This window comes from Euprymna scolopes, chromosome 34 (assembly GCF_053919585.1).
Source record: "Euprymna scolopes isolate OS-2025 chromosome 34, ASM5391958v1, whole genome shotgun sequence".
NCBI classification, from domain to species: domain Eukaryota; kingdom Metazoa; phylum Mollusca; class Cephalopoda; order Sepiida; family Sepiolidae; genus Euprymna; species Euprymna scolopes.
Genome location: NC_136515.1, coordinates 56,963,988 through 56,991,791, shown reverse-complemented (window position 1 = coordinate 56,991,791; position 27,804 = coordinate 56,963,988). Strand labels below are relative to the sequence as shown.

The window sequence follows — 27,804 nt, the reverse complement described above, 5'->3', positions numbered from 1 at the left end:
GGATGCAATATTGTGGCGATGGGACAGAGGTTGTAGCTTGGTTGATAGTGCGAGAGCTATTATCTCGAAGACTGTTTTTTTTTTTTAAACTCTGTCTAAGAGGGAGAGACTAGTGGTAGATGTAATAGCCAAGATGTGGCAACAACACCCCATAGTTTTATAGATATATAGAATACTCTTAGGTGTAAGTAACTTTCTAGCCCGGTTGAGAAAAAATTTCTAATATATATTATAGGAGTAACTTTGTGTGTGTGAGTTCCTTCCTCATAGGTTCCAAAACGGCTGAGCCCATCTTTTGCAAATTTCACACAAAGCTAATTTATATGTCTGGCAGTGTTCTTAGATATGTTTTGTAAGAAATTTGCCCGATGAGTATCCAAAATCGAAAGCATCCGATCTTAAATATAGCTTTTCTCTCTGATAGATAAAAAAAAATATTTTATAGGGGAATATTTTTCCTTACACCGGTATGGGAGATAGTAAAATTTCAGCAAATCATTTTCTCTTAATAAAAAAAACAGATTTATTATAATCTGGAAATATAGCTTAATAGAAGAGCATTAAAAATATATGGAAAGAACACACACACATACGCATGCACACACACACACACACACATCACACACACACACACACACACACACACACACACACACACACATATATATATATATATATATATATATATATATATATATATATATGCTAGCAGGGAGACGCGAACTTGCTCGGAATTGAATGATGATCAATGAATATTTCATAATCCTATATTTATTAAATATTTGGTCAAAATCGCCTGTTCCTTCCTTCTTCGGATTATTTCGATTATCGATTATCGATACTCATAGACGACACTCTGATACAAACCTATCTAAGGACACTGCCAGATACATAAAGTATATTATTTGAAATTTTATAAAAATCGGCTCAACCGTTTTGGAATCCATAGAAAACAAACTTACATTCACAGACACACATACAAAGTTCCTTTATATATATATATATATATATATTACGCGGATGCCTCTATTGCAGTTTAATTTTCATTCTCTATTTCCCCTACCCGCACCTCCACTAAAAATAACTTTGACCTTCTCTCTTTCTCTTTTTATTTACGCATTTAATCAGAATATATATATAAATAAAATATTTTAATTTTTCTTTTCATTTTATTAGAGACTCGAAAAATTTACCTAAGCGAATAAAAAAAAACACTTTCAGTTTGTTTCAAAGTCTCTATTTTCGTTTTTTAAATCGACTCTTAAAATAACAACTTTAACCTGTTTTAAATTCCAATTATTTGGAATGTATCAGGCTATTTTAGTTAATTGGAATATCCATTTTGACCAGTTGGATTTTACTTTTTTTAAAAAAAGAGAGCGTCTTCTGATCTGATTTTACATTACCAAAAAAAAAAAAAAAAAAAAAAAAAATGGGACCTAATAAATCTAAAATTCTGCGTCCACAATGAGACATTGCCTTTCTCTCTAGACACTTGATTGAACATAATTGGATTTTACTTTCAATGTGGAAATCTTCAACTAATCTGGAACCGAATAACATCATTCTTTTCTAATCAAGAGTAACCATTCTAATCAGATACCAAAATCTCATATTCTTTTTTGTTTCAGCCCTTATTTTCATTTTCTATGTCCCATTAAAAAGATTTATCTTTAATATATTTCCTATGTACGTGCTAAATAACAAAATTATAGCAAATCAGAATTAATATTTTGCTAATGATTTTCCTATGAGGAAATGAGCTTACATCGAAAATCCACGGCTTAAGGCACTTACTTCAAATGTTGTATTCTTTGTCCAAACAATAAATTTTTGTTTTGAAAATTATATTTTCTGAAAGAAATTTAAATATAAAAACTGCAATTTTTAATTTGCTCTATCTAGTATATTGAGCAAAGGGCCTCATGACAAACGCCTTCAAAAATATGTGTGGTCTAAGCAACAATAATAAATGCAGGTTCTGTAGCACTGAGGTTGAGAGTGTGGGCCACCTGATTTCTGGTTGCAAAGTCCTACTTGGAGACGGTTATTATACAGATCGCCATAACGGAGTTTGCAAATACCTTCACTGGAAGATATGTAAGAAACTCAACATTCAGTGTAGGAAAAAAATCCTGGGAACATATACCCGAACGAACAGTTGGGAATGACAACTACACTATTCACTATGACTGCATAATCCCTACTGCTACATATCTTGAAAACGCAGCTGTTAAACCAGATATAGTGATTTGGGACAGAGCAAACAAAAAAGCGACCGTAATAGAGGTCAGTGTACCCAATGATACAGGCTTAACAGAGTTGAGAGGGAAAAGATAACAAAGTATCGAGGACTTATGTATGATATGAAACGAAAATGGAAATTAAAAGACGTTTCAATTATACCAGTCATCATAGGAGCAACTGGGCTTATGAAAAAGAACTTTAAAAAGTACATAGCAAGCATACCCGGTGAACCAAGTGCAAGTGAAATACAAACGATTGCACTGAAAGGGACTGCTAGAATCCTGAAAAGATCTCTTGGTTGGACTCACTAAAATAGGGGTAAATGTCAGACATCTGGTTGGATGTCCCATCCCCTAGAAGAAAAAGTTTAAGAAAAATGAAAAAAAGGAACACACACACACACACACACACACACATATATATATATATATATATATATATATATATATATATATATATATATATATATATATATATACGAGCCAACAGTTAATAAAACATGTTAAGAAACACTTTGAAATGAGTTAAAAACATATTTAATCTGAAAAGGAAACACTAGATAAGTGGATAGTCCTTAATCCGTGGAGTTTCGAAGAAATATTTTCCTTCTCATCAGAGGGTAGGAAATTTTCAAAATGTGAGAGATGGTATAATTATTTCTTACAGTCAATCAACGTCGAACCTCAGAAGAGCCATAAAAGCCATAACCTTTCTTTCTTTCAAAACCTTGGCTTTCATGAATCTTGTGAGCTGTGACGTTGATTGACTATATATATATATATATATATATATATATATATATATATATATATATATATATATATATATAATAAGCTCAACAAATGTTTGTTATCGCCCAAGCAATTTGCAATTGTATTTTGAATGTCGACCGCACTGAGGATTGGATCTTAAACCTCCAGAAGAGTATAATTTTAAAATTATATTTTACCGGGTACAACAGGTTCGCAAGGATAAGGTTCTTGATACAATTAAGTTTTATAGTTACGCTCTTCTGAGGGAAGCGAGCGACACTTAACTACAATTACAGATTACTTAGGATTTCTACCCGGTTATGGCTGGGGTAACGAGCGGGTATTACGCTGATGGATTAAATAAACGGTTGTGTTTGAACTTCCGTTCAGAATTCTGTGTTCGACAAAGATTCCCGAGTTTGACAAAAAGATTCCTGACTTCGACAAGATACACCTGAAGAAAGTCGAAGGTTATATCAACCGAAATGTTGTGAATGTAATATTCAAGATGGGAGCAATTATCTGAAGAACTCAAATAATGCCAATATTTATGTGTGTATCTACTTTTGCTAATTCTACTTTTTTTTCCAACATATATTATTATATTTCTTACCATAAATCATCTTTTCTAAGACGCCACATGTATACATTCTCCAGGTTTAAAAAAATCAAAAATAAATCATCGATTTATTTACTTCCATCCACGCGAGGGCAGAGTTAGCGAAAAGGTCGGTTTATAATGTGTGGAAAATTCAGCTCCCGCAAAAAAAGGAACACTTTGGATTGTGACAGAAAGTAAAATTGTCGCAATCTTAAAAAATTGCACTTTCATTAAACGACGGCAGAAAAGATAATGTATAGTTTAAGAACAGGAACTACACTTTAATGTATATTGTATTTTCAAAATACAATATACAAAAACTAATAAAAAATAAACCAAAAAAATACTGCAAATATTTGAATCATACTAAAGTTAGTTTTTTGTTTGTTTGTTTATTTGTTTGTTTTTTTCTCGGTGCGGGCGACATTCAAAATACAATAGCTAATTACTTTGGACTTCTACCCGGAACGAGAATACACTACCCTCGTGGACTAAATAAAGTATTTGATTCGAAATTCTTAGCAGAATACTGAGTTCGACATATATACCTGAAGAAGGTCGGAGGTTATATCGACTGAAAGGTTGTATAATAGCAATCAAGAAGAACCCAAATAATAAGAAAGCAAAAGTATTTTATCGATTTTGAATTATAACGTATAATTTACGTTTCTGGTTCTTTTTAGACAAGGTTTGGTTTTTCGTATTATTTGCATCTGGATTCTTCGGACTACTTTTTTTTATCTTGTGTTATTTTCAAAACATTTCGCTCGATGTAACCTCCGACCTTCTTCAGATGTATCTTGAGCTCGGGAATGTTTCTGTCGTACTCAGGAATTTGGACGGAATTTCAAACAGAGCACTGGATTTGCACGCTCTCGTTCCGTCAGCAATGATTGGATAGAGATCCTAAGTAATAAATTTAGGGTTCCGTTCGAAATTCCGTCCAAATTCCCGTGTTCACCAGAAACATTCCCGAGTTCGACAAGTTACATCTGCAGAAGTCGGAGGTTACATCGAACGAAACGTTGTGAAAATCACACTTAAGCTGAGAACAGTAGTCCGAAGATTCAAATAACACGAACTTCTACATTTCCTTTTCGAAAATAGTCTTTCTTTAACACGATTACTTAAATAAATAAATTGCTTAAATACCTTTATATATATATATATATATATATATATATATATATATATATATATATATATATATATATATATATATATATATATATATATATATATGTATGTATATTTATATATATATTTGTATATATATATATATTTATATATATAAAAATAATTAAATATATATATATATATATATATATATATATGAAACAAATGAAAAAGAATACCTTTGTATGTGTGTGTGTATCAAAATTAATATCTTCAGTGTGTAACTATATATATGTGTGTGTGTGTGTGTGAGAGAGAGAGAGACAGAGAGAGAGAGAGAGAGAGAGAAAGAGAGAGAGAGAGTACTAGCAGAGAGACCCGACGTTGCCCGGGATGTAATGACGATGCCATTTTTTACTTGATTGTTAAAATTAAAACGCTATTTTTTTCCATAGAATTTTCAAGTTAAATTTAGTTTTTAAGATATTTTTGTTTATTAAATTGTTATGTCATTCGCTAGAATAACTTTTTAAATTTAGTAATCAAATACAAAATCGAATTTTTACTTGATGAAATAATTCGAAACAAGAAAAATGATTTTTGTATTAATTTAATTATTTTTACTGTGCAATAATTTATATCAGCTTAAAATATTTTAAACATAAAAATAAAACATTGTTAATGACAGTTTTTGGTAGAAAAAGGGTCCGCTGATGTCGGCTCGTTTCTACAAATTCGGAGTAGGGGCCTGTGAGCGAGAAAGGCGAAAGTATAAAACAGGGAGGCATCTCCGAGAGGAGAACCAAATATTTATTATTACGTCATTAATACAAGCTATGAAAAATAAAAGTTTTGAACAATGACAAAAATAAATAAATGAATAAAAGCAATAAAGGAATCGTTTTGGGCATCGGAAAATAGGCATATTTTCCCCCTTCTATACCCCTCAAAAGCTTCGATTTTTTCGATTCCCGATACCGCTTCCGAATAATCCTACCAACACTAGTATCAATGGCCAATAGAAATATTCACACACACACACACACACACACACACACACACATATATAGTAAGGTATGAAATTATATTTATAAAAAATGAAATTACACAGAGGCGTTCATGTTTCATCCCTTTAGGGAATGATCAGCTTAAGTGCATGGAATTTCTGTTACTTATTAAAATATATCAGTAACGTGAATTCCACTGAGTCTGAAGATTCCATACGAGAATGAAACACGAGCGCGTTGTGCTGCTAAATTGATACAAATATATTTTCGCAATTTCTATCCAACTCTATTCACGAATTGGGTATTGTTGAAGTGAATAGTGAAAATATGAAATAAGTTTCATTGTTTTCTTTTTTATCGTTTTATACAGTGTGTCGCTACAGCATTAAATCTTATGCTTCATTTGGAGGACAAGGTTTATTGCGTAGACAAAAGAAAAACAGTTAAACACAGGAAGAAATAAAATTAAACGAGAAATTGTCCGTCTTGTTTGATTCTTTTGTTTTTCTGTGTTTAACTAGTTTTCTTTTCTTCTCTTACTATTATATGAAAAAACTTTGTCTGCGTGTGTGCGTGCACGTGTGTGTGTATGTGTGTGTGCACGTGTGTGTGTGTATGTGTGTGTGTGTACGTGTGTATGTGTGTATGTGTGTATGTGTGTGTGCACGTGTGTGTGTGTGTGTGTGTGTCTGCACGTACGTGTGTGTGTGTGCACGTACTTGTGTGCGTGTGTCTGTGTATTTGCGTGTGTGCGTGAGAGGGAGGGAGGGAGAGAGAGAGATAGAGAGAGAGAGGGTGGAATTTCCTATGGACTTGGAAACGGCTGAACGTTTTTTTTTTTTTTTTTACTTTCACACGGAGGTACTTGATGTGTCTGGAAATGTTCTTACGTAGGTTTTGTCACGGAATGCGTCTGATCAACACCGAAAATCGATAATGGAAAATAAATTAAACAATAAAATCCGATTTTAACAAAACTTAACGCTTTTATACAACCTAACATCACAGATGCATTTGAGAATTTTTATCATCGCACAAGCAGAAAGGCACAACCTATAAAATCAACTGCAGATTCTTTTATAACACAGGGAGCGTTCGAAATAAATGTATCTTTTCAGAACACAATTGAACCACAATAATTGACTTTAGTATGCTTTCCTTTAATTCAAGTGATTATGTGAACATAATTTCATAAAATCAGCAGTTGGTTCTTTGATAAGACAGAGATGCGTTTAAAATGAAGGGTTTTTTTGTTTTTGTTTCGAGCACAATTGAACCATGATACTAAACTTTTGCATTTTAATCTTTAAGTGAAGCCATTATTTACAAATAATTTTATAAAATCAACAGTAGATTCTCTACAGTGCAATGCAGACTACAATGTATTTTGGACTAAGTCACTGTGGGGAGACATGTGAAGCTTCCTCCCGGTAGACTTCAGGTGGGGTCTCTAACTAGAGCAGGAAATCAATCGACTTGATTAAAAGATTGCAATTTCACCGATATCAATGACAATGAAAGTGTGGGAAAGTGGAACATTTGTTGATCCTCATTCAATCCAGGACAACTTCGAGTATCCCTGCTAGTATATATATATATATATATATATATATATATATATATATATATATATATATATATATATATACTAACAAAAGTACCCGTCATTGACTGGGTTCAAAAAACAGCCTACAGAAAATGGACTCTGATTTATGAAAGTATGATAGGTTATGAAAAGGAAGGGTTGTAAAGAGATAGTTTCGAATTTGGGGGTATCAAAACCAAAGCAAAATATGATGAAAGTAAAAATAAAATAGATAACCCCCATAATTTATTATACCATACCTGTTCACACTGAAAAAACCTTGTTAAACTTTGTGATATATTTCCATTCTATGCGGTCAGGCGCGAATGTATACCCCATAATTTTATTATACCATATTTCTTCAAACTGAAACATAATTATCACAGATAAATATGAAAAGTCTTTATTAAAGTTTGTGCCTATTTCCATTCTATGGAGGCCAGGCGCGAACGCAGACCCCACAATTTTATTATACCATCCCTATTTAAGTTAAAACATACTTATCAAAGTATTATTATGTACATCTATATCAAAAACACTTGTAAACGTTTCTTTTCTTTTTTTTTTTTCATTTTTTATTTCCATACTTTGGGCGCCAGGCGCGAACACAGACCCCACAATTTTAATGAACCACCGTTCTGCCAGATCAAACATACCCATTCCTGATTCTCGATACATATTCTATTATTATATGTAATCAGTTTTTTTTTTAAATAGCCAACCACATAGGAGCCTATTCGTGACCAGACACACACACACACACACACACACACACACACACACACACACACACACAGACGTTCAGCTTTATATTATATTATATATATATATATATATATATATATATATATATATATATATATATATATATATGAGTATAAAGATTAATAATTGTAAATTATGAATTAGTTTCATGAGGAGAAAGCAAACAAAATCAAATTGAGTGTACGATCGTTTCAGAAACGATATTCATTTTATTTACAATTGACTATAACATTGACAGTAATTGACAAATAATGTTTCAACGAACGTAGTCTCCTCATCAGCACAAAAGGGGAGGGGGAGTAAAGACACCAAGATATAACTCTCATTTTTTAAGTAAGTAAGATGGCTATTCCAGAAAATAGTTAAAAACATAAGAAAAATGTTGTAAACTTTATATTGATAATGAAAATAGAAGATTAGGGGAAATAGAAAAAGAGTAGAACAAAGGAAGAAATTTTTTAAATACTTTATTGAATTGCATGAGAAAATTTGTTTTAAAGTATATATGTGGGCATTTTCGTTTTGTATTTTGGCCACAAATTGTTGAAAGGATTATTTACTGGGTAAATTATATATATATATATATAACTACTTAATTTACTCATATAAAATTAATATACGAAAGTATAGATTTATGCGTAAACTTTAAGTATTTACTTCAAAAGTGCTCAATACGTAGGTAGAGCTAGTTAGTAAGTTATAAAATGTATATGGCGATTAAGCTACACTGAATATTCCGCGTTTCATCCACTCTAGGATTCTTCAGGCTTATGCGCATAAGCCTGAAGAATCCTAGAGTGGATGAAACATGGAATATTCAGTGTAGCTTAATCGCCATATACATTTTATAACTTACTATATATATATATATATATATATATATATATATATATATATATATATATATATATATATATATAATTCAAACACAGTTGTGTTTGAATTATATGGTTAAGTGGTAGTTTTAATCATTTAGAACTGCTTTAATGCTTCACCGCTCACTCATTTTTCGACCAAATTATTACACTTTATAGATCACCTTCTCAGCTATATTGTGGAAAAAAATTTCAATTTTCGTTCAGTAAAACAAGTTATAATGAATTTACTGGTATTCAAAATCGTAACAAAAAGAAAAACGTAAGGAAAAGATCGACGTTTTTTCTGACTGGTTTCCATAGCAACCACATCGTTTCAGCGACTAGTGTTGCCACTAATTCACCGCTCTCGCGAAAAAAGAAGTAACAAGTGAAACAGAAAGATTGAAAGCAGACGAGTGTCGTACATTGTTTTACATATGGTTATGTTTATGGGGCAAAAAATAAGACTGAAGTTAAACAAAGAACCAATGAATTTACTAGAAGTCTGGAAAAATCATGGATTACAATAGAAAAATGCGAGCATAAAAAGTAATATGGTTAAGCTTAAACATGGAAAAGAAAGGACAAGATATTCTAGTAAAAAATATAATAAATTATTAACTTAAAATATTGCAGTATTAAGAAGTTTTTTTTAATTCAATTTAACATTATATAATCAATTATAAGTATCGAAAATCGAAAAGGTCGGACCCTAAAAATAGTTTTTTTTTCTTATAGATAAGAAAAGAATTTTTACAGGGAAATATTTTTCATTATACCGGCAAGGGAGATAATAGAATCTCAACAAATCTTTTCTTCTTAAAAAAAGAAACAAACAAATAAAAAAAAAACAGCATTTTTGACATCTGGAAATATAGCTGAGTGATAGAGCATTCGACTACAGTTCGAATGATCTCGGGTGTACCTAATAATTTTATTTTAATTTTTTTTTTGTTAATGAATTCAATTTACGATTAAGATTTCTTCATTATAATGTGTCTGTTTATATATAAGGTGCACTTTGTGTGTATGTGTGTTTATGTGGCTGCGTGTGTGAATTAGTTCACTATGGTATTCGAAACGGCTTTAAAATTTAAAATTTCACACAAATGTACTTTCTGTGTATGGGAGTGTTCTTAGATATCGGAATGCCACCGATAAGTATCAAAACTCGATTAAAAAAGGAACAGTCCGATTTTCACTCTGATACAGCTTATCGTGACAAATATATTTGAGAAGTTTTATTACCGCACAAGCAAAAGAAGTCGGCGTATAAAATCAACAGCAAGTTCCTTGATAACACAGAGGTGCATTCGAAATGAATGTTTCATTTTAGAGCACAATTGAACCGTAATACTTGCATTTTAAACTTTGCATTTTGTAACTTTAATTCAAGCCATTATATAAAAATAATTTATAAAATCAATATTAGGTTCTCTACAGTGCAATGCAGACTACAACGTATTGGGGGACTATATCAGTGTGCGGAGGAATGTGAGTTTCTTCCCGGTGTACCGCGGTGGATCACCAACCAGAGAAATCAATAAATTGATTTGGATGAAAAATAGGCGATTTCATCGATTTCGATGACAATATTTTATTGTCATCGAAATCCATGAAATCGCCCATCGTATTGTTAGTGTGGAATATTGGTTGATTCTAATTCAATCACGGGCAGCGTCGGATCTCCTTGCTAGTCATCAATAGAAGTCAAGCAAAAAAAAAATTTTAATCTTAAAATTATATTAATTTTAATATAAATTATATATATATATATATATATATATATATATATATATATATATATATATATATATATATGGGTGGGTGTGTGTATGCAAATACGCATACGAACACGCACACGAACACGCATACGCACACACAGAGACCCCCCCACACACACACACACGCATATATATATATATATATATGTTGTAATAAAGTTGGTCAACTTAGCTCATACGCGCAGATCGTCATATAATGATTAGACCACTATGACTGGCGTTAAAAGCATTTAATAAGAATAAATGTTTAAATTTCAACTGTATCTCTCGCAGTTGACGATAGCCAAATGGTTCGGGTCCTTGCTAATGAACCCAGACATGACTTCTGTTGCCGGGGTTCGAATCTCTCCACTGGTGTTAATCGTGACACCCTGCACTGATGATTTCCGAAAGAATGTAACACTAGTCTCTGTAGATATTTTATAATTATTATAGTAAATAATAATAATAATAATAATAATAATAATAATATATATATATATATATATATATATATATATATATATATATATGAAAGTTGCTTTATGCGCAGACATAAAGAGCTACACAAACTAAATAAAGAATATCTAATAATTTGAAAGAATTAAATAAAAGGTAAATCTAACTGTACAATTGTTGCTAGAGACAAATTGTAGTATGTTCATATTTTCTGTCCTCTGTTAATGAAGATTAAATCCTTCTAGACTGGGGTAATTTAAATTTTCGTCCTAATCCAAAGTGCCGCCTGTTGAGGTAGCTGGATTTTCCCACATAGCCAACCCTTGTCTTTGACTCTGTCCTCACGTGAAGCAATATGTACTACACAGCATTAGGTTCATTTTACTTTTATTATTAAAAAAAAAAAAAAATGTGATATATCCACTGGTGATGAAATAATCTCAATATTTTTCCCGATTCCGATACAATTACCGATTCTATTCTAAATTCCTCGATTCCGATACATTTACCAATTTGGGTTCTTTTTAAATTTCTAAATATAGAGAAGTTTCTTGAGGGGGTCACATTACTGTAAAAACGCATTGAATACATGAATCCATATTATATAATAGGTGTATATATTTTCGCAAACGTAAAAAATACACTTGTGCGATTGATCTATAGATTTTAGCTATTCTGTCAGTTTAAAAATTAATAAATATTCGCTATTTCATCAATAGGGCTATGACAACAGCATATTCTTTTCTTGTTTTGATTCTCAGGTATATATCCATTGATATCTTATGTGTTTTTATGTAGAGTGATGTGGTTCTCGGTTGATTAATTGTGTCTAACTGTGTCGGATATATACTCGAGAGTCAAAACAACGAAAAGAATATGCTGTTGTCATAGCCCTAGTCATCAGTAGTAAGAGTCATTCAAGTTCTAAATAAAAAACAAACAAACAAAAACAATTAAAAGAATCGTTTTGGGCATCGGAAAATAGGTACAATTTTTCCGATTTCGATACAGATTCCGATACTTCCAAAAGTTCCGATTTTTTCGGTTCCCGATTCCGATTAATCATCTCAACTAATATTTACATATAGACACAATTTTTAAAATGTACATCGGAAGAAAAGAAAAAAAAACTTTTCATATATATATATATATATATATATGTATACATATATATATGTATATATATATTCTATTTTTACCTGTAGTTCCAGTGATTGTCCGAAAACGCAGCGAAAAGTGCACGCACGCGCGTGCGTGTGTGTGTGTGCGCGCGCGTTTCTCCTCTCCTGGCGCAAGGTGATGGCCGCGTACTCCGTCAGGTCGGAGCGAAAAAATAAAACAATCTCCAAGACGAGAACAGTCCGTGCCTTTGCAGGCGGGTTTAGAATCAACCAAAGAACTTTTCCTCCTTTCTTCTTCTCCTCCTTCTTCTTTCTCCCGGTGGTCCACGGCGTGTGGAGATTGGCAAGTCGCCGTCGCAAGTACCCACCAGACTCGCAACTGACTCGACCGGCCGCTATCGACGCACGCGACGATTACCGATACCAAACGTCGCCACTCTCAGCCACCGTTGATCACAGCTTTGTTACAGTCAATAGCGGTGCCGATGGTGGAGCGCTCATTGTCCCAGTCGTTCTTCTTTTCGCTTGATATCGCCACTTCTACGGATCACCTACAAATACTACGACTATTACGACGACTTTTACCGATGCAACGTTATCTGGCCTTTCATTAGTAATACTAAGTGTACTAACCCGGCGTTGCCCAGGATCCCCAGGAACCTTTCTATTTTCACTATTGCTTCGTTGGTATTTTCTCCCCTTTTAATGGGATAAATACTTTTTTAAAACTTAAATATACAAACAACTGTCATATGTTGGGATTCCACGCCAGTAAGTAGAGATTATGTTAACTTGTATGGATTTTGGCGAGGGTTAAATAAATGTATGTCACGGTAACCTGGCGACAAACGGAAATAGATCCAGTATAACGTTGCAAAGTACAAATAAACAAAAATAAATAAATCCTGGTCGGCATTTTTTTTCTTTTTTAACAAAAGCATTTATTACTTTTACTTAAAAAGTTTCTCGCTGCCACATGTCCATCTAACTTGACCGCCTTTCTTTTTCTTCCGACCACACGCTAGCTACAGCCGGCCCATTCTCGCCATCACTTAATACGCCCGTCTCCTTCGACGTCAACTTTGTGGTGTCCTTTTTCTTTTTCTTCAGATGCAAGACCGAGCACACCTGCCAATTTGCATATGCGTTCAAACGCTGCTGCTGCTGCTGCTAATGCAATCACTTACCAGCCATCCTTCGGTTACTGCTGATATTTTTATACGCGTTCAGATGCGCTCTGTTACACCAGTGCAGTTGGCGTGGTTGGAGCGAGGAGGTCAAAGGTCAACTCCCCAGACAAAATGCGCTAGAAAGACAAGTATGATATTAATGATATATGATATTATATAATGATATGATATTAATGATATATGATATTACATAGAAATGACATCACGTGTTCGGGCGATAGAACAGAGTTTCAAGTCAGTCAGAACCGAAAAGTGAAAGAGGTTAAGTGTGTCTAAACATATAGAGAGAGTCTAGGAGAATATTACCCTAAGACTCTGTCCGTTACCTGGACCTTTTTAAATTAAAAAAAAATTAAGTAAGAAATAATTTACGTGGTCTCTGCTCCAAAGAGCAAGCTCTCTCAATAAAACTTTTGAACCCCCAGCAAGTCTCAAGTGTGCTTCCATGCATGCATGAAGACTGAGTTACAGAAGATCACAACCACGAATAGCGAAAATCAAAGAAGAGCTTTTCAAGAGGTTTCTCCATCAGTACTCGCCAAATGTTAGGATTATTCTCAAATGAAATGCTGTGCATACCACCTACTGCATTAATTCAATAACGCCTATAGATATCTCAAGCACAAGGGTGCGTGCAAAATCTAGGAAAACTTAACTCGGGTGTGTACGAATTGACTTGCAATATGACCGGTATCAATCCATTTGAATCTATTGACCTTAGTTTTATAAAGATGAACGCTATAGGCAAAGGATTCTTGTTTCATCAGCCTTGACTGTGCAAATATGTTAATTATTATGTACATTTATAGTTATTATCGCCTGTAATAAAGATTGAACCTTCAACACCAGAAGTCTGTCATTAAAACAGATTGTTAATAAAAGCCATAGGACATTGTGCCACGGGTCCGTGTGGAAATCTTAATGTCGATCTGTGTACATTAAACCTAATCTTTTTTAAATGAATAGTATTACTACATACATGTATATACATAGTATTCCACATAGATTATTGCTTCGCTGTATCACAGCTCATCAGTGCGGCTAGGCTAGCAACTACCTCAAGCTAGGCTACAGTCAGCGTTTCTCACCGTTACGCTATTTGGCTGATATATATATATATATATATATATATATATATATATATATATATATATATATATATATATATATATATATATCAGTGCCGTCAGGCAGCCAACTACCTCAAGCCAGGATCAAAACCCGACCGCCTGTACGACAGTCGAGGCTTCGAACCATTACACTAAAATCGGCAGCTGCTGTGTGGGTAATGAATATATATATATGTTTATATATATATATATACACACATATATACACACACATATATAGAGATAGATAGATAGATAGATAGATAGATAGATAGATAGATAGATAGATAGATATCCGAAAGTTGCAGTATAAAAATTGGATATGCATTTTTTACCTCTTGAGAATGGGGATTGCCGAAAATATTTTAGGAATATATCATCTTCAGTCAAGTAAATAAATAAATATTTATTGAGAAGTATTGTATTATCTATTATTTATTTGTGTTTACAACAACTGAATAATTCCTGCATTGACAAGCTTTCAAACACACTTTTTATCCGATAAATAATGCTTCAAGCGAACTACGACATACTTATTGCCCCGTAGGCTAATTCGTAATTTTTAATAATAATGATAATGATAATATCGTTCATCGAATGCCGTCTGTGTTTGTTTACAATATCACATCAGCTGATATTTGGGCTTGGCGATGAATGTTCTGAAAAAGTCACTTCTGATTAATATTTAGTTTTAAAATATGCAAACGAAGAAACGAAGAAATGATTTGCGGCGATTTTTAATGATGCATCTTCTTTAGTGGAAAATTGAATGCATGAAATAAAAAAAAATAGTGAGATACACCGGGTCTTGAACACAGAAGTATTCAACCTGTAGTCGAATTATTTTATTATCTCTCTAGCCGGTGTCATGTATAAAATTCCCCTGTAAAAATTATAACTTTTTATCTATAAGAAAAAAATTATAATTTTTTCTCTATGAGAAAATAGAACTATAATTTTTCATCTAGAAGAAAAAAGATTATAATTTTTCATCTAAAGAAAAAAAACTTACAATTTTTTTATCTATAAGAAAAAATTATAATTTTTTATCTATAAGAAAAAAATTATAACTTTTCATCTATAAGAAAAAATTATAATTTTTTATCTATAAGAACAAAATTATAACTTTTTATCTATAAGAAAAAAATTATAATTTTTTATCTATAAGAAAAAAATTATAATTTTTTATCTATAAGAAAAAAATTATAACTTTTCATCTATAAGAAAAAATTATAATTTTTTATCTATAAGAACAAAATTATAACTTTTTATCTATAAGAAAAAAATTATAATTTTTTATCTATAAGAAAAAAATTATAATTTTTTATCTATAAGAAAAAAATTATAACTTTTCATCTATAAGAAAAAATTATAATTTTTTATCTATAAGAAAAAAATTATAATTTTTTATCTATAAGAAAAAAATTATAATTTTTTATCTATAAGAAAAAAATTATAATTTTTTATCTATAAGAAAAAAATTATATCTATAAGAAAAAATTATAATTTTTTATCTATAAAAAAAAAAATATAATTTTTTATCTATAAGAAAAAAATTATAATTTTTTATCTATAAGAAAAAAATTATAATTTTTTATCTATAAGAAAAAAATTATAATTTTTTATCTATAAGAACAAAATTATAACTTTTTATCTATAAGAAAAAAATTATAATTTTTTATCTATAAGAAAAAAATTATAACTTTTTATCTATAAGAAAAAAATTATAATTTTTTATCTATAAGAAAAAAAATTATAATTTTTTATCTAAAAGAAAAAAATTATAATTTTTTATCTATAAGAAAAAAACTATAATTTTTTATCTAAAAGAAAAAAATTATAATTTTTTATCTATAAGAAAAAAATTATAATTTTTTATCTATAAGAAAAAAAAGAAATTTTTTCGATTTTTTATACTTATCCGATGAATTTCTGAACGACATATCTAAGAACACTGCCGGACGATGAAGTACCATTGTGTGAAATGGTTAAAAACATTAATATCTTCCCCTTCAACTAGGCACTTTTCTACAGAGGGAGGGGGTGTGAAATTTGCGAAAGATAGGCTCGGCCGTTTCGGAATATATAAGGACTCACACATACATACAAAGTGACTTTTATATAATAGTAGATATTATATATGTTATATATATATATGCATATATATGTAATGTATAGCATATATTATTATATATATATGCATATGTATAGCATATATATATATATATATATATATATATATATATATATATATATATATATATATATATACTAGCATTTTATCCCGGCGTTGCCCGGGTGTTTAGATGTGTATGCTGAGCAAAAAAAACTGTGGTAGTAGGAAGGAAAGCTCGAACCCGTACCGGAAAGGAGGAAAAGAACGGTGTAAAACCTAAAGTTTATGCTGTTACGACCACGGCCAAACCGGGGGCGACATTTTTTTAAATTAAGGCTAGACAATCTAAAGGAGAGGATAACTTTCAAAAATATCGGCGAAAAAAATGACCCTCCCCTGTAGAAAAGTGCCTAGTTGAAGGGAAAGATATTAATGTTTTTAGCCAATTTTTCGATAGTTGTCGTATGAAAGGTCGAACTTTAAAACGGTACTGATCTTGGTAAAATCCGTCGCCTCTATTGAAAGTTTAAGGCAGACATGCAAACAGACATACATACATTTATATATTGGTAACTAAAAATTTTCGACCCAAACTGATGAAAAAGCTGGCCCTATCTCTGAATACCCTTTATGTAAAATTTCAAATATTTAGACGGGAAATTGTCTTAGTAATTTGGAAGAGACCGCAGACGTCAATTTTTTTTAAAACTTTGACCCCTATTATGACCCCTTAAAATTTGTTGTTTTGGGCTCAAATCAAGTTAGTAAGTTAGATTCATGTCCAAGGAACCTATATCTAAAATTTCAAGTGCGTAGACCCAAAATTGTGGGAGGAGTTTGGTAGAGTTCTCAAAGGTGAAATCGTTGAACTTTTACCCCTTAATCGCCAAATTTCTGGTCAAAAACCGATCACATCGATTTTCCCAAATCTCCGTACACTGTATATCAAATTTCGAGTCTGTAAACTAAAAATTAACAGAGTTATTGCGTAGGGAAGTGTACACAGACACACACACACACACACACACACACACGTTCACTTTATATATATATATATATATATATATATATATATATATAAAGCATATCGATTAAGCTACCCTGAATATTCCGCGTTTCAGCCACTATAGGATTCTTCAGGCTTATGCATAAGCTGGAAGAATCCTATAGTGGATGAAACACGGAATATTCAGGGTAGCTTAATCGCCATGTATATTTTATAAATTACTAACTAGTTCTACCTATGTATTGAGCATTTTTGATTTTTCAGAGCAACTAGTGTAACCCTACCATAGTCATCATCAGTCATTACATCACCAAGGAGCGGATATTTATTGTAGAGTGGTACTTTCAAATTTGGAATTCAAATTTTCAAATCCGTAAGCTTCTGTTGGGACACCCTGTATAAAAAACAGTTGTTTTGAAGGTATTCTACTTACCCCCCCCTCTCTTTCTCTCTCTCCCTCTCTCTCTCTCTCTCTCTCTCTCTCTCTCTGTGTTTTTTTTTCTTTTCTTTTTCTTGTGAAGCCAATATTAAAATGACAAAAACAAAAATCGTGGAACGTAATTAGGCGGGGTCGCCAACTTAACTAACACCGTCTATACTCTATAACGTGTCATGACGTAGACAACAGAAAATCGCTTGAGTGGGATAAATATGTGTGATTGTCGCGAAAAGAAATAAACTTAGGAAATTATTAGCTCGAGTAAGTTAATTAGCGTGTCGCAAATAGTAACGTGTTACTAAATACAAAATCGACTTTGAAATCTAGTGGGGATGGTTTCTTACCTTTGTTACACTCTCTTTCACACTAAAAAATGTTGCTAGTTACTAAGTAGTCCTAGTATAGAATTTAACACGAAATGAGAACTTAATCTCTTCTCTATCTTCTATTCTTTCTATCTTCTTCTATCTATCTTCTTCTTCTATCTTCTTTCTTCTTCTTCTATTCTTTCTTCTTCTATTCTATTCTATCTATCTTCTATCTTCTTCTTCTATTCTATCTATCTTCTTCTATTCTATCTATTCTATCTATATAAATAAAATCAACTCATTTTTTCCCGTCGGATTTTGACATTAATAGGATTAAAAATCAAGATATTTTATGCAAATATAATATGCACAAACGGCAGAACAATATCTGAGGTGTGTTATAGGCTTATTATGTCTCAAATTCATCGATAATCTTAGATTTCTATACATTTTCTGCTGAGAAGTCACGGCCAAAATCGGTTAAGATCAATGGAAGTGGTAAAATATTTTCTCTCTAATAAATTCCTCCTCCCCCCTGCCACCACTTAACACCGTTTGGGGATCGTTCACAAGGAACAGTTGAGAAGAGAACACCGGTTTGGCTTCGTAGTTCTTTCACGTGAAGTTATTTAAAATCACTAAACTAAGCTGCAGTGCTCTGTGGCGTAGTGGTTAGCGTGCTGGACAATTCACATTATATTTTCACGTTCGCGCCGACCTACCGTAGTCGTTTTTTTTTTTTTTCCTAAACAACTGGAATGGACTTTTCTTGGTGGCCGAACTGTTAACGTTGCAGGTGATTTTTTTTTTTTTTTCACACTTTATTTTCCTACTTTTACTCATGACTGCGGGTTTGATCCTTCCTACTTACCTACCATAACATTTTTTAAAACTCCCCCCCCCATCCCGGAAACAAACACTCGGGCAACGCCGGGTACCCCCGCTAGTTATAAATAATACGTAATATATACAGCAATAAGAAACAATATATATATATATATATATATATATATATATATATATATATATATATATATATATAACTAGCAGGCCGCCTAGCGTTGTCCGGTCGTAAAATATGTATAAATATTATATTTTAATTAATACAGAAACTGAGACATGTGCATGCAAGTATTACGTCTTTTTTTTTTTTTTTTGTAAGTAAAAAGTTCCGTTCAAAATTCCGTTCAAATTCCCAAGTTCGGCAAGATACACCTAAAGAAGGTCGGAGGTTACATCGACCGAAACTTAGAGAAAAATGACACTTAAGTATGCAGATTCCAAATAAGAAAAAATGTTGCTAGACTTTCTCTTCTGGGTCGTTATTTTCTTGATAGCTTCTCATAAAACCTCACATAAAATTCACATAAAACCTCACGAATCTGATGTTACGACATGAAAAATAAAACTCGCAATCACATACTTAAAACGACTCGTTTGATTGCAAGCCATGTGATAATATCGGCGACCCCCTCAAAATGTTGAAAAGTTGGAGAGAAAGAAAACAAGAAGTATGACAAACGATAAGAGGAAATAAACAAAGTGTACAAAGCGATAGGAAATGGGGTGGTGGAAAGACAATGGATGGGAAGATGTTCACCAAGGAATACAAAAGAAAACAAAAAATAGGATTGTTGATCAGGATGCGAAAGTAATAGGAACAAATGATCGTTCAATATATATAGTTAGTTTTAGCAGTTACTAACGGTTGCGGGCAGTCTTGGGTTTGCGACGGTTGATGGCAGTTTCAACTTGGACTCTGTCGACACCAGGTTGTGGCTCGGAGAAGATGGGGGAATGAATTGATCAACCTACTAACGGACACAGCCTCCACAGTACATGAGGAATACAGCGTTCGGAGTGTCGGTTGTGTCATACGCACACACGCATACACAAACACACATACACACACACAGTGCAACTGATATTTTCAGAATATGTTTTCTTTTCTTTTCTTTTCTTTTTTTTTTGTTTCGTTTTTGTTTTTTATATTCATGAACCCGTGCACGCCCCTCTCGACATCTGCCAATGTGAGAGACGACACGGCCAGAAGAGAAGAAAAAGAAACAGCGTTATTATTGACGGTTGTCGAGCGGGCAGCACGTGCTTACCACACTCATATTTAAACAATTAACATGACTGAAACGATTTTAGTGTAAAAACCGGTTTAAGATAAAGAAAGCGATGACAAAATATTTTAAATAAAGACGAAATGACACAGAATCTACTTAACTATTATGTTTGTTTGTTTGTTTGTTTGTTTTTTCTTTAAGGTGCGTTATTTTGAAAACGCGAATTTTGCTTACGGTATAGAACAATAAACTCACCACTTATGAAAATACCCCCACCCCCACCCCAAAAAAAGTAGAGGTTTATATTTCTTGAAATGGCTTTGTGTGTAAACATTATGTTAGTAGATATTGAACGGGTGGATCCTGTCATATATAATTTATATATAATGTATATAGAGAACAACAGGAAACGGGTCAGCCGATGGATGTAAATAGGCTCGGTGTAATAGACACAGAGAGGACAGAGGATGACTTTGGCGTCCTATGTTAAACAACTGAAAGCCTGCCCAGCCATCAACAAATTTGATATTTCTTTTGCTGGCACAGGATTTTTATCCTGAGCCCCCAACCCCAAATCAACAGAGATTAAATCATTTCTGTAATGATCCGGTCCCTATTGATTTTGCGGTGGGGGTTTAGTTCTGTGCAATTCGAGAATGTCCACCTATCCCAGGCCTTGCCTTCTCTCTTTGAGAAGGGGGTTGGTTTATTGTCAATCACCCGAGCCTCCCTTACCGGAGAATGCTGACGGGGCAATCCGCGCACTTTTTGCGGGTCATGGTACGCCTCCTCACGGGTGCTGAATTCTCAATCCCACTTTCCAACCCTGGTGTCTAAGGTCTTTCAGTGGGAGAAAATTAAATTAAACAGCAAAGACAGCGTCTCAACACCCTCTCTCTCTCTCTCTCTCTCTCTTTCTCTCTCTCTCTTTCTAACAGAATGACGTTTTTAAAACCCAGCACAGACGATACGTTTTAGCTGACTACTCACAACGTGCCCGCAAACCTACCATATAACGTGGTAAATACGTCGCCTCATAACTGTGGGCTTACATGCCTAGATGCCAGGCCTGAAATCATAAAACCCACATCACATCCGTTGTAAAGTTTGCTTTCAAAATGGTCGGATCATTCTATCGCCTTAGAAACGATCTCACTCCTGACGCAATCACCTACCTACATACGAGCCAGATACTTCTTTAGATGGAGTACTTCTGACATATCTGGGAAACACTCTTTCTTGTCTTACAAGTACAAAATCGATTTCTCAGTCTTGAGAAAGATGGTTTCTTCTTATCCTTACAGCTCTTTCGCACAGCAAGACATGTTGCTGGCCTTTCTCTTCCGCATCATTATTTTTATGACAGATGCTCATCAAACATTCCAAACAAATCTCGCTTAGTTACAACTTAACGAAGAACGTTCTCTCTTTCTCTCTCTCTCTCCCTCCCTCCTCTCTCCCTCTCTATCTCTCTCTTTCTTTACCTCTCACTCTTTCTCTTTCTCTCTCTCTCTTTCTTTACCTCTCACTCTCTCTTTCTCTTTCCTTCTCTCTTTCTTCTTTCTCTCTTTTTCTCTATCTCTTTTTTCTCACTTTCTCTTTCTCTTACTCTTTCTTTCTTTTTTCTTTCTCTTTCTTTCTCTCTTTCTCCTAACTGTGCTGACATCAACTGCATCGGCTTTGTAAACGTTCAACAGACGCCGTGAATTAGTATCGGTTAATTTTTTTTTTCTGCATGGAGAAATCCAATGACACATCTCTGCTTGTGATGCACGTCCATGACAGAAGTTGCTTTCTTAGAGTCTCAAACCAACAGAAAGATGAAACTTTCAGGTTATTAATGTTCATAAAGTTCAGTTATCATAACAATTCAAATTGCGATCCCCTCGTGGGTAGAATAAAAAAAAATTAGGAGGTATTATTTTTGAAACGCCCATTGAATTTGATAGCGGTAAGGTGAAACGGATAACTGTTTCTATGTACTGTTGGTGGGGTTGAGATTTGGAGACGATGAACGACTGTAAAGTACCAGAATATTGGAATAATTATACATCACGATTTTGTACGTAATTTTAAAGTCAGAAAATGTTGCTATAATTCAATGCTCCTTGGAAACCATGCTATGGGGACGTAATGTATGTTAACATTCAATGCTGCCCAAATTAAAGTTCTTTCCTTTAATAATTACAAGAAACCTTCTCAGTGGTTTAACATTCACAGGCAGCATGAATTGGATCAAATACATTAAGGATATTGCCAAAGTTGTTGTGAAGAAGGTATGCTCCCTCTACCATGCAAGAAAATTTCTCACACCTGAGACTATCCTATATCTCTACATAGCCACCATTCGTCAATGCATGGCGTATTGTTGCCACATCTGAACTTGTTTATCTACCATTAGTCTCTCCCTCTTAGACAGGGTTCAAAAAAAGAATCTTTAACCTAATAAGGCCCGCACAATCAGCCAAAATCCACCCTCCTGTCCCATCGACGAAATGTTGCATCCCTGTGCTTGGTTTACAAGTACAAGGACTAACCCAAAAAGCAGCAAAATCACACCCCTATACTGTAGAAATCCCTAGATGCCGGAAAACCACCTACTCTTCACTCAGACTGCTAGATTTTGGAATTCTCCCCCTGGTACTCTGTTTCCCTGACTGTACTGATATGCAGAAGTTCAAATATAATGTGAACAAACATCTCGCTGTTCAACTCCCTACATAGTGTCCCTGTAGATTTGTTCTCAAATAAGAGCCTCTTACATCCAACATTCACTACGTATTGTTAAAAGTGAATAACAGTAAAACAAGTGAAGCATGCATGGTCCCCCGTGAGTGCACAGTGAACGAGGCATAAAAAATGACTAAGTTCAGCATTTGCCCCCCCCCCTATTTAACCCTAAAAGTTTCCAGGGGACGTCAAATCCTGGTGAAAATGAACAAACGGTACATTTTTAGGCCTTAACATATGTAAATTTGAGTTCGGCACTATGCAAAAAAAGAAATGACTAAATTCATCATCTCCCCCTCATTTATCTCCAAAAGTCCCCAAGGGCTTAACATCTTTAAATTTGAGTTCAGCACCATGCAAAACTGCTAAATAGACATACACAGAAAAACGGTAAAATAGTCCCAAAAACGGCGTGTTTTTATTAGCCCTAAAAGAGACCCTGGGGCACACCCAAGAGTTATCGCGAAGTATAAATAAACAAAATTATATAGAAATCAGTTAGTTACAACTTTTCAGAAAGTTTTACAAAAATCCAAGGCATGATTTTTTTAATAAACACAAAAGTGTCAATTTTAACCATTTTAACACGGAAGGCATCCCTAGAACGCGAAGTTTGCCCGGAAAATCCGTTCTGTTACTTTTTTACTCATATCTTGTTTAATGTTTGTGCGAAATTTCAAAAAGATTCCAAGGTGTAGTCATTGTGAAAAATGCGGACAGACGAACCGACGAATGGACGAACGGACAAGAGTGAATGGTCCACCCTACTTTTGTCAGAGGACCAAAAAGCGGGGGTGTAAGATTTGAGCTGGAGGATCGTAAGGAAGAAGTGACTAGCAAGAAGAATTCTAGCAAGTCTTCTGACTATCTGCACAACGAAATTAATCAAATCGTATCATCCATCCCAATCTTCAATCAACGGACCCGAGATGATTAGGTCAGCATCCGACAAAGGCAACTCTTTGCTTAAGACTTTGCATCTAACTCCACTCATCTGACCCTGCATGTGTGGTACAATGGGGTAAAATTTTGCTAGTTTACCTTTAATGCTTCTAAAACTAAATTTCTATCTTTTCACCACCTGCGCTCTGATCCCGACTTGGCCTCAATTGAAATGAACGGCTATCGTCTTAGGGAAGCATCTTGCTTGGACTAACTTTCTGACCTGAAATGGAAGACCAACATCAGACCCATTATAAAGGCATTGGAAAAATTACCGCTCCAGAAAATATTTCACTCCCGATGAGCCTAAAATAGAGTACTGCTTCCACATATGGAGAGAATCTGCTCGGGACAACCTATCCTGCCTTGACAAAGTACAAAACCGGCTTCGAAATCTAGTGAGCGAGTGCCTTTTCGCCCTCTCCCCAACTTCCCCTTTCTCATAGCAGAGACGTTGCGAGTAAATCTCTGCTCCATCGTTATGTTCATGGTAGATGCTGGACTGGGCATCTATGCCCTCCTCGCAACTGCAAAACATTCGCAACAAGTACTCGTCTAGCTACAGCAACTGTCACTAATGCCCCTCACTATCTATCTGTGCTTTAAACTAAATGCAAATTCCATGAACAAAGTTTATTTGCTAGACTTGTCTACCTGTGAAACGTAATACCGCGGTGCTGCTTCGCAACTGACTATAACACGGTCGTTTCCAAATCTAATGTAAATAAGTCTTTGTTGAACTTTCCTCTTAAACAATCAAACCCCACGAAAGTTCCATTATTACCGATCATCATTTTGTTGCCTCACGATCTATCCGAAACTCATTAAACATTATCCTTGAGTGACATTGGAGCCTTGATAAGATGTAACCCCCTAGTAAAAAAAAAAATCTAGCAAGAACTTTGGTGAGAGAGATGGACATTGAAGTGGCGATTATAAAAAAAATGGAGGCGTATCTTTGCTGCTCCTTTTACAAGAGCCAGCTACTCATTGCGAAGTTCCAAGAGAACGGAGGCTAGGAAACAACTCAGAGTCATCTTTTTTTCAGGAAGTCACCACTTATCAAGGCCCGAAAACCACTCGAGGATAAGGGGTAATGAATCTAACATGGTAGTATAGTAATTGTTAATCGTTTAAGTTGGGTAGAATTTGATTATTTAAGGGGACAGTTCGACAAGAATTTGTTTATATTAGACTTGAAAGCTACCATATTGTAGCTGGCCAAGAAGCAGGCCAGCGGAACAGTGTTCTAACAAAGAAGCTGTGTTCATGGAATCTGCGTTTAGATTTAGGAACAGATAGAGAATGAGGAAAATTGTTGCTAGTGGCTGTAGCTAGTCAATCGGTTTTTGTTATAGTCCGGCAAGCGGGGACCATATATTGGAGTTTAGACGAGTATTTGCTATAAAAATAACGATAGAGGCAGGTTCGGAACGTCTCTTTAGTGGGGAAGAGGTTGCAAGGAAGAGAAAAAACATCATTTACTTTCGAAGCCGGTTTTGAACTCTATCAAGGCAGGATAGGGGCGCCGAATAGCTCCTGCCCAAATGTGGCAACAGTACTCGATTTTAGGATATACTTGACTCTTATACAAATGGAGGATTGCATCGACAGTGAGATACCTACTGGTACGGTAGAGTAATTCAACTATTTTTCCAACGATCTTGATAATAGATTTGATGTATGTGTTCCATTTCAGACCGGAAGTGAAGGTCAGTCCCAGAAGCTTGTCAAGACATGGCGTTTCCCCAGGACACGAGAGTCATTCATTTCAATTGGGTCGTTATGGGGACCAGAACGAGTATAATGGAAAGATAGAAGCGAGGTTTTAGCTGAATTAAAATTAACCAGTCACACATGTCCTCATTGAACCACCACATGCTCAAGATCAGAAGAGAGAGAATCAGAAAGATCTTGATCATTGCTGACTTTTGAAGTGTTGTCAGATCAGACTATCTGAAAGTACAGGCTTCTTGGCCTGGAATGCACTAAATAGATATTATTGGGGGGTTTTTCTTTTACTTTCAAAACTCAATCATGTTAAGCATGTTTATTTATATGTGTACAGAAATATATAAATAAACCACATTGGTTTTTATTATAGAGTAGAGGAGAGAGGCGTGCGCGAAAAAGAGAGGGAGGGGGGTTTCTATTGGGCGTCCACTGAGAGAGAGAAACCACTCATGAAAGGAAGAAAATATTGCAAAGGCAAAAGAACTGAATGCAATATTAATGAGGTTAATGTAAAGACGAAACTTTATGCGGAAAACAAAGAAGAAGAAGAAGAAGAAGAAGAAGAAGAAGAAGAAGAAGAAGAAGAAGAAGAAGAAGAAGAAGAAGGAAAAAAAGAAGAAGGAAAAAAAGAAGAAGGTATGGAAGAAGAAGAAGAAGAAGAAGGGGAAGAAGAAAGAGAAGGAGACCAAGAAGAAGAAGAAGAAGAAGAAGAAGAAGAAGAAGAAGAAGAAGAAGAAGAAGAAGAAGAAGAAGAAGAAGAAGAAGAAGAAGAAGAAGGGTGAGGAGGAAGGAAGAAGAAGAAGAAGAAGAAGAAGAAGGAGGAGGAGGAGGAGGAGGAGGAGATGGAAAAGAAGAAGAAGAGGAAGCGGAAGGAGAAGAAGAAGATATGAAAATTGCGACTGAACGTAAATTCAGACATCTTAGAACTGCGGCGATGAACAAAAGGGAAAAAGTTTCTGAATCAAAACATGCTGTAAGAGCAATCAAGAAATGAAAAACATACGAATAATCAGACTCCACAACGATCAACAGAAAAGCGGAAAAGTGGACGGAAATATATACGAACACGAAAGACGTATACGAGTATGAGCAAGGCGTCCGGCATTGCCCGGCCGTAAAATATGCAATTATATTTTAATTCATGCAGATTACTTATCATTATATCATTATATAACCAATTCTCTAACGATTATTATGCAATATATAGTCATAATTTCAAAAGTTATAAACAAAAAACTACATCAGTACCATCCGCTAGAATCGAAACCAAAACGTTCAGCAGTCAAGCCTTAGTCGTTAGGTATCTTTTCAGCGTTGTTACCGCGTGAGCTACAGACGGCTAAAAATAAAGCGACTTTGATCTATGAATATTCAATTTTGCGTATGCGCAAAAGTAACAGCAAGAGTAATGTTTTATTCGACTTACTCTGCCAAGGTTAACTACTTTGTTATTTTCAATTTAAACCTTAGCAGCGTATTTGTCAGCTAAAAGCTAAATTTAAATTGTGCTACAGATCCAAATACATATTATATCAAATTTCAACTTCGTAGACCAAATATTTAGAGAGAAGTTTGGTAGAGACTTTTCGCGCACACACTGATAAGTGTATTAAGAAGTGCGTTTTAATGATGTTTAAATAGTAAAACGTAGGCTTTTCATATCAATGTAAGAGCGAGAAAAATAACAACTTAACTTTATAAATAGATAGACAGTCTTGAAAGTTTTTCAACCTTTAAAACTATATTTCAAATATCTTTTAATCCCAAGTTCCTAGTTCGATAACTATTGAAGCCAATTATGTAAGCTACTTACAACAATGCAAATCAATCTTGCAATCACTGTATCAGTTTGCTACCAAGAAATTCCCGCTTCCGATACAAATAG

General features: G+C 34.0%; 1 protein-coding gene across 2 annotated transcripts in view; it reads right to left on the bottom strand.

Moving 5' to 3' along the window:
* The window catches only part of LOC145259217 (uncharacterized), a 304,488-nt gene that overhangs the window by 216,429 nt on the left and 60,255 nt on the right, over positions 1–27,804 (bottom strand). The window contains exon 1 of one of the 2 annotated variants that reach the window (XM_080117054.1): positions 12,352–12,784. The exons of the other annotated variant lie outside the window; for it this stretch is intronic. The gene's annotated coding sequence lies outside the window, so the exon portion shown is untranslated. Of the gene's footprint in view, positions 1–12,351; positions 12,785–27,804 lie in introns of those variants that run through there. 2 annotated transcript variants of the gene reach the window in all.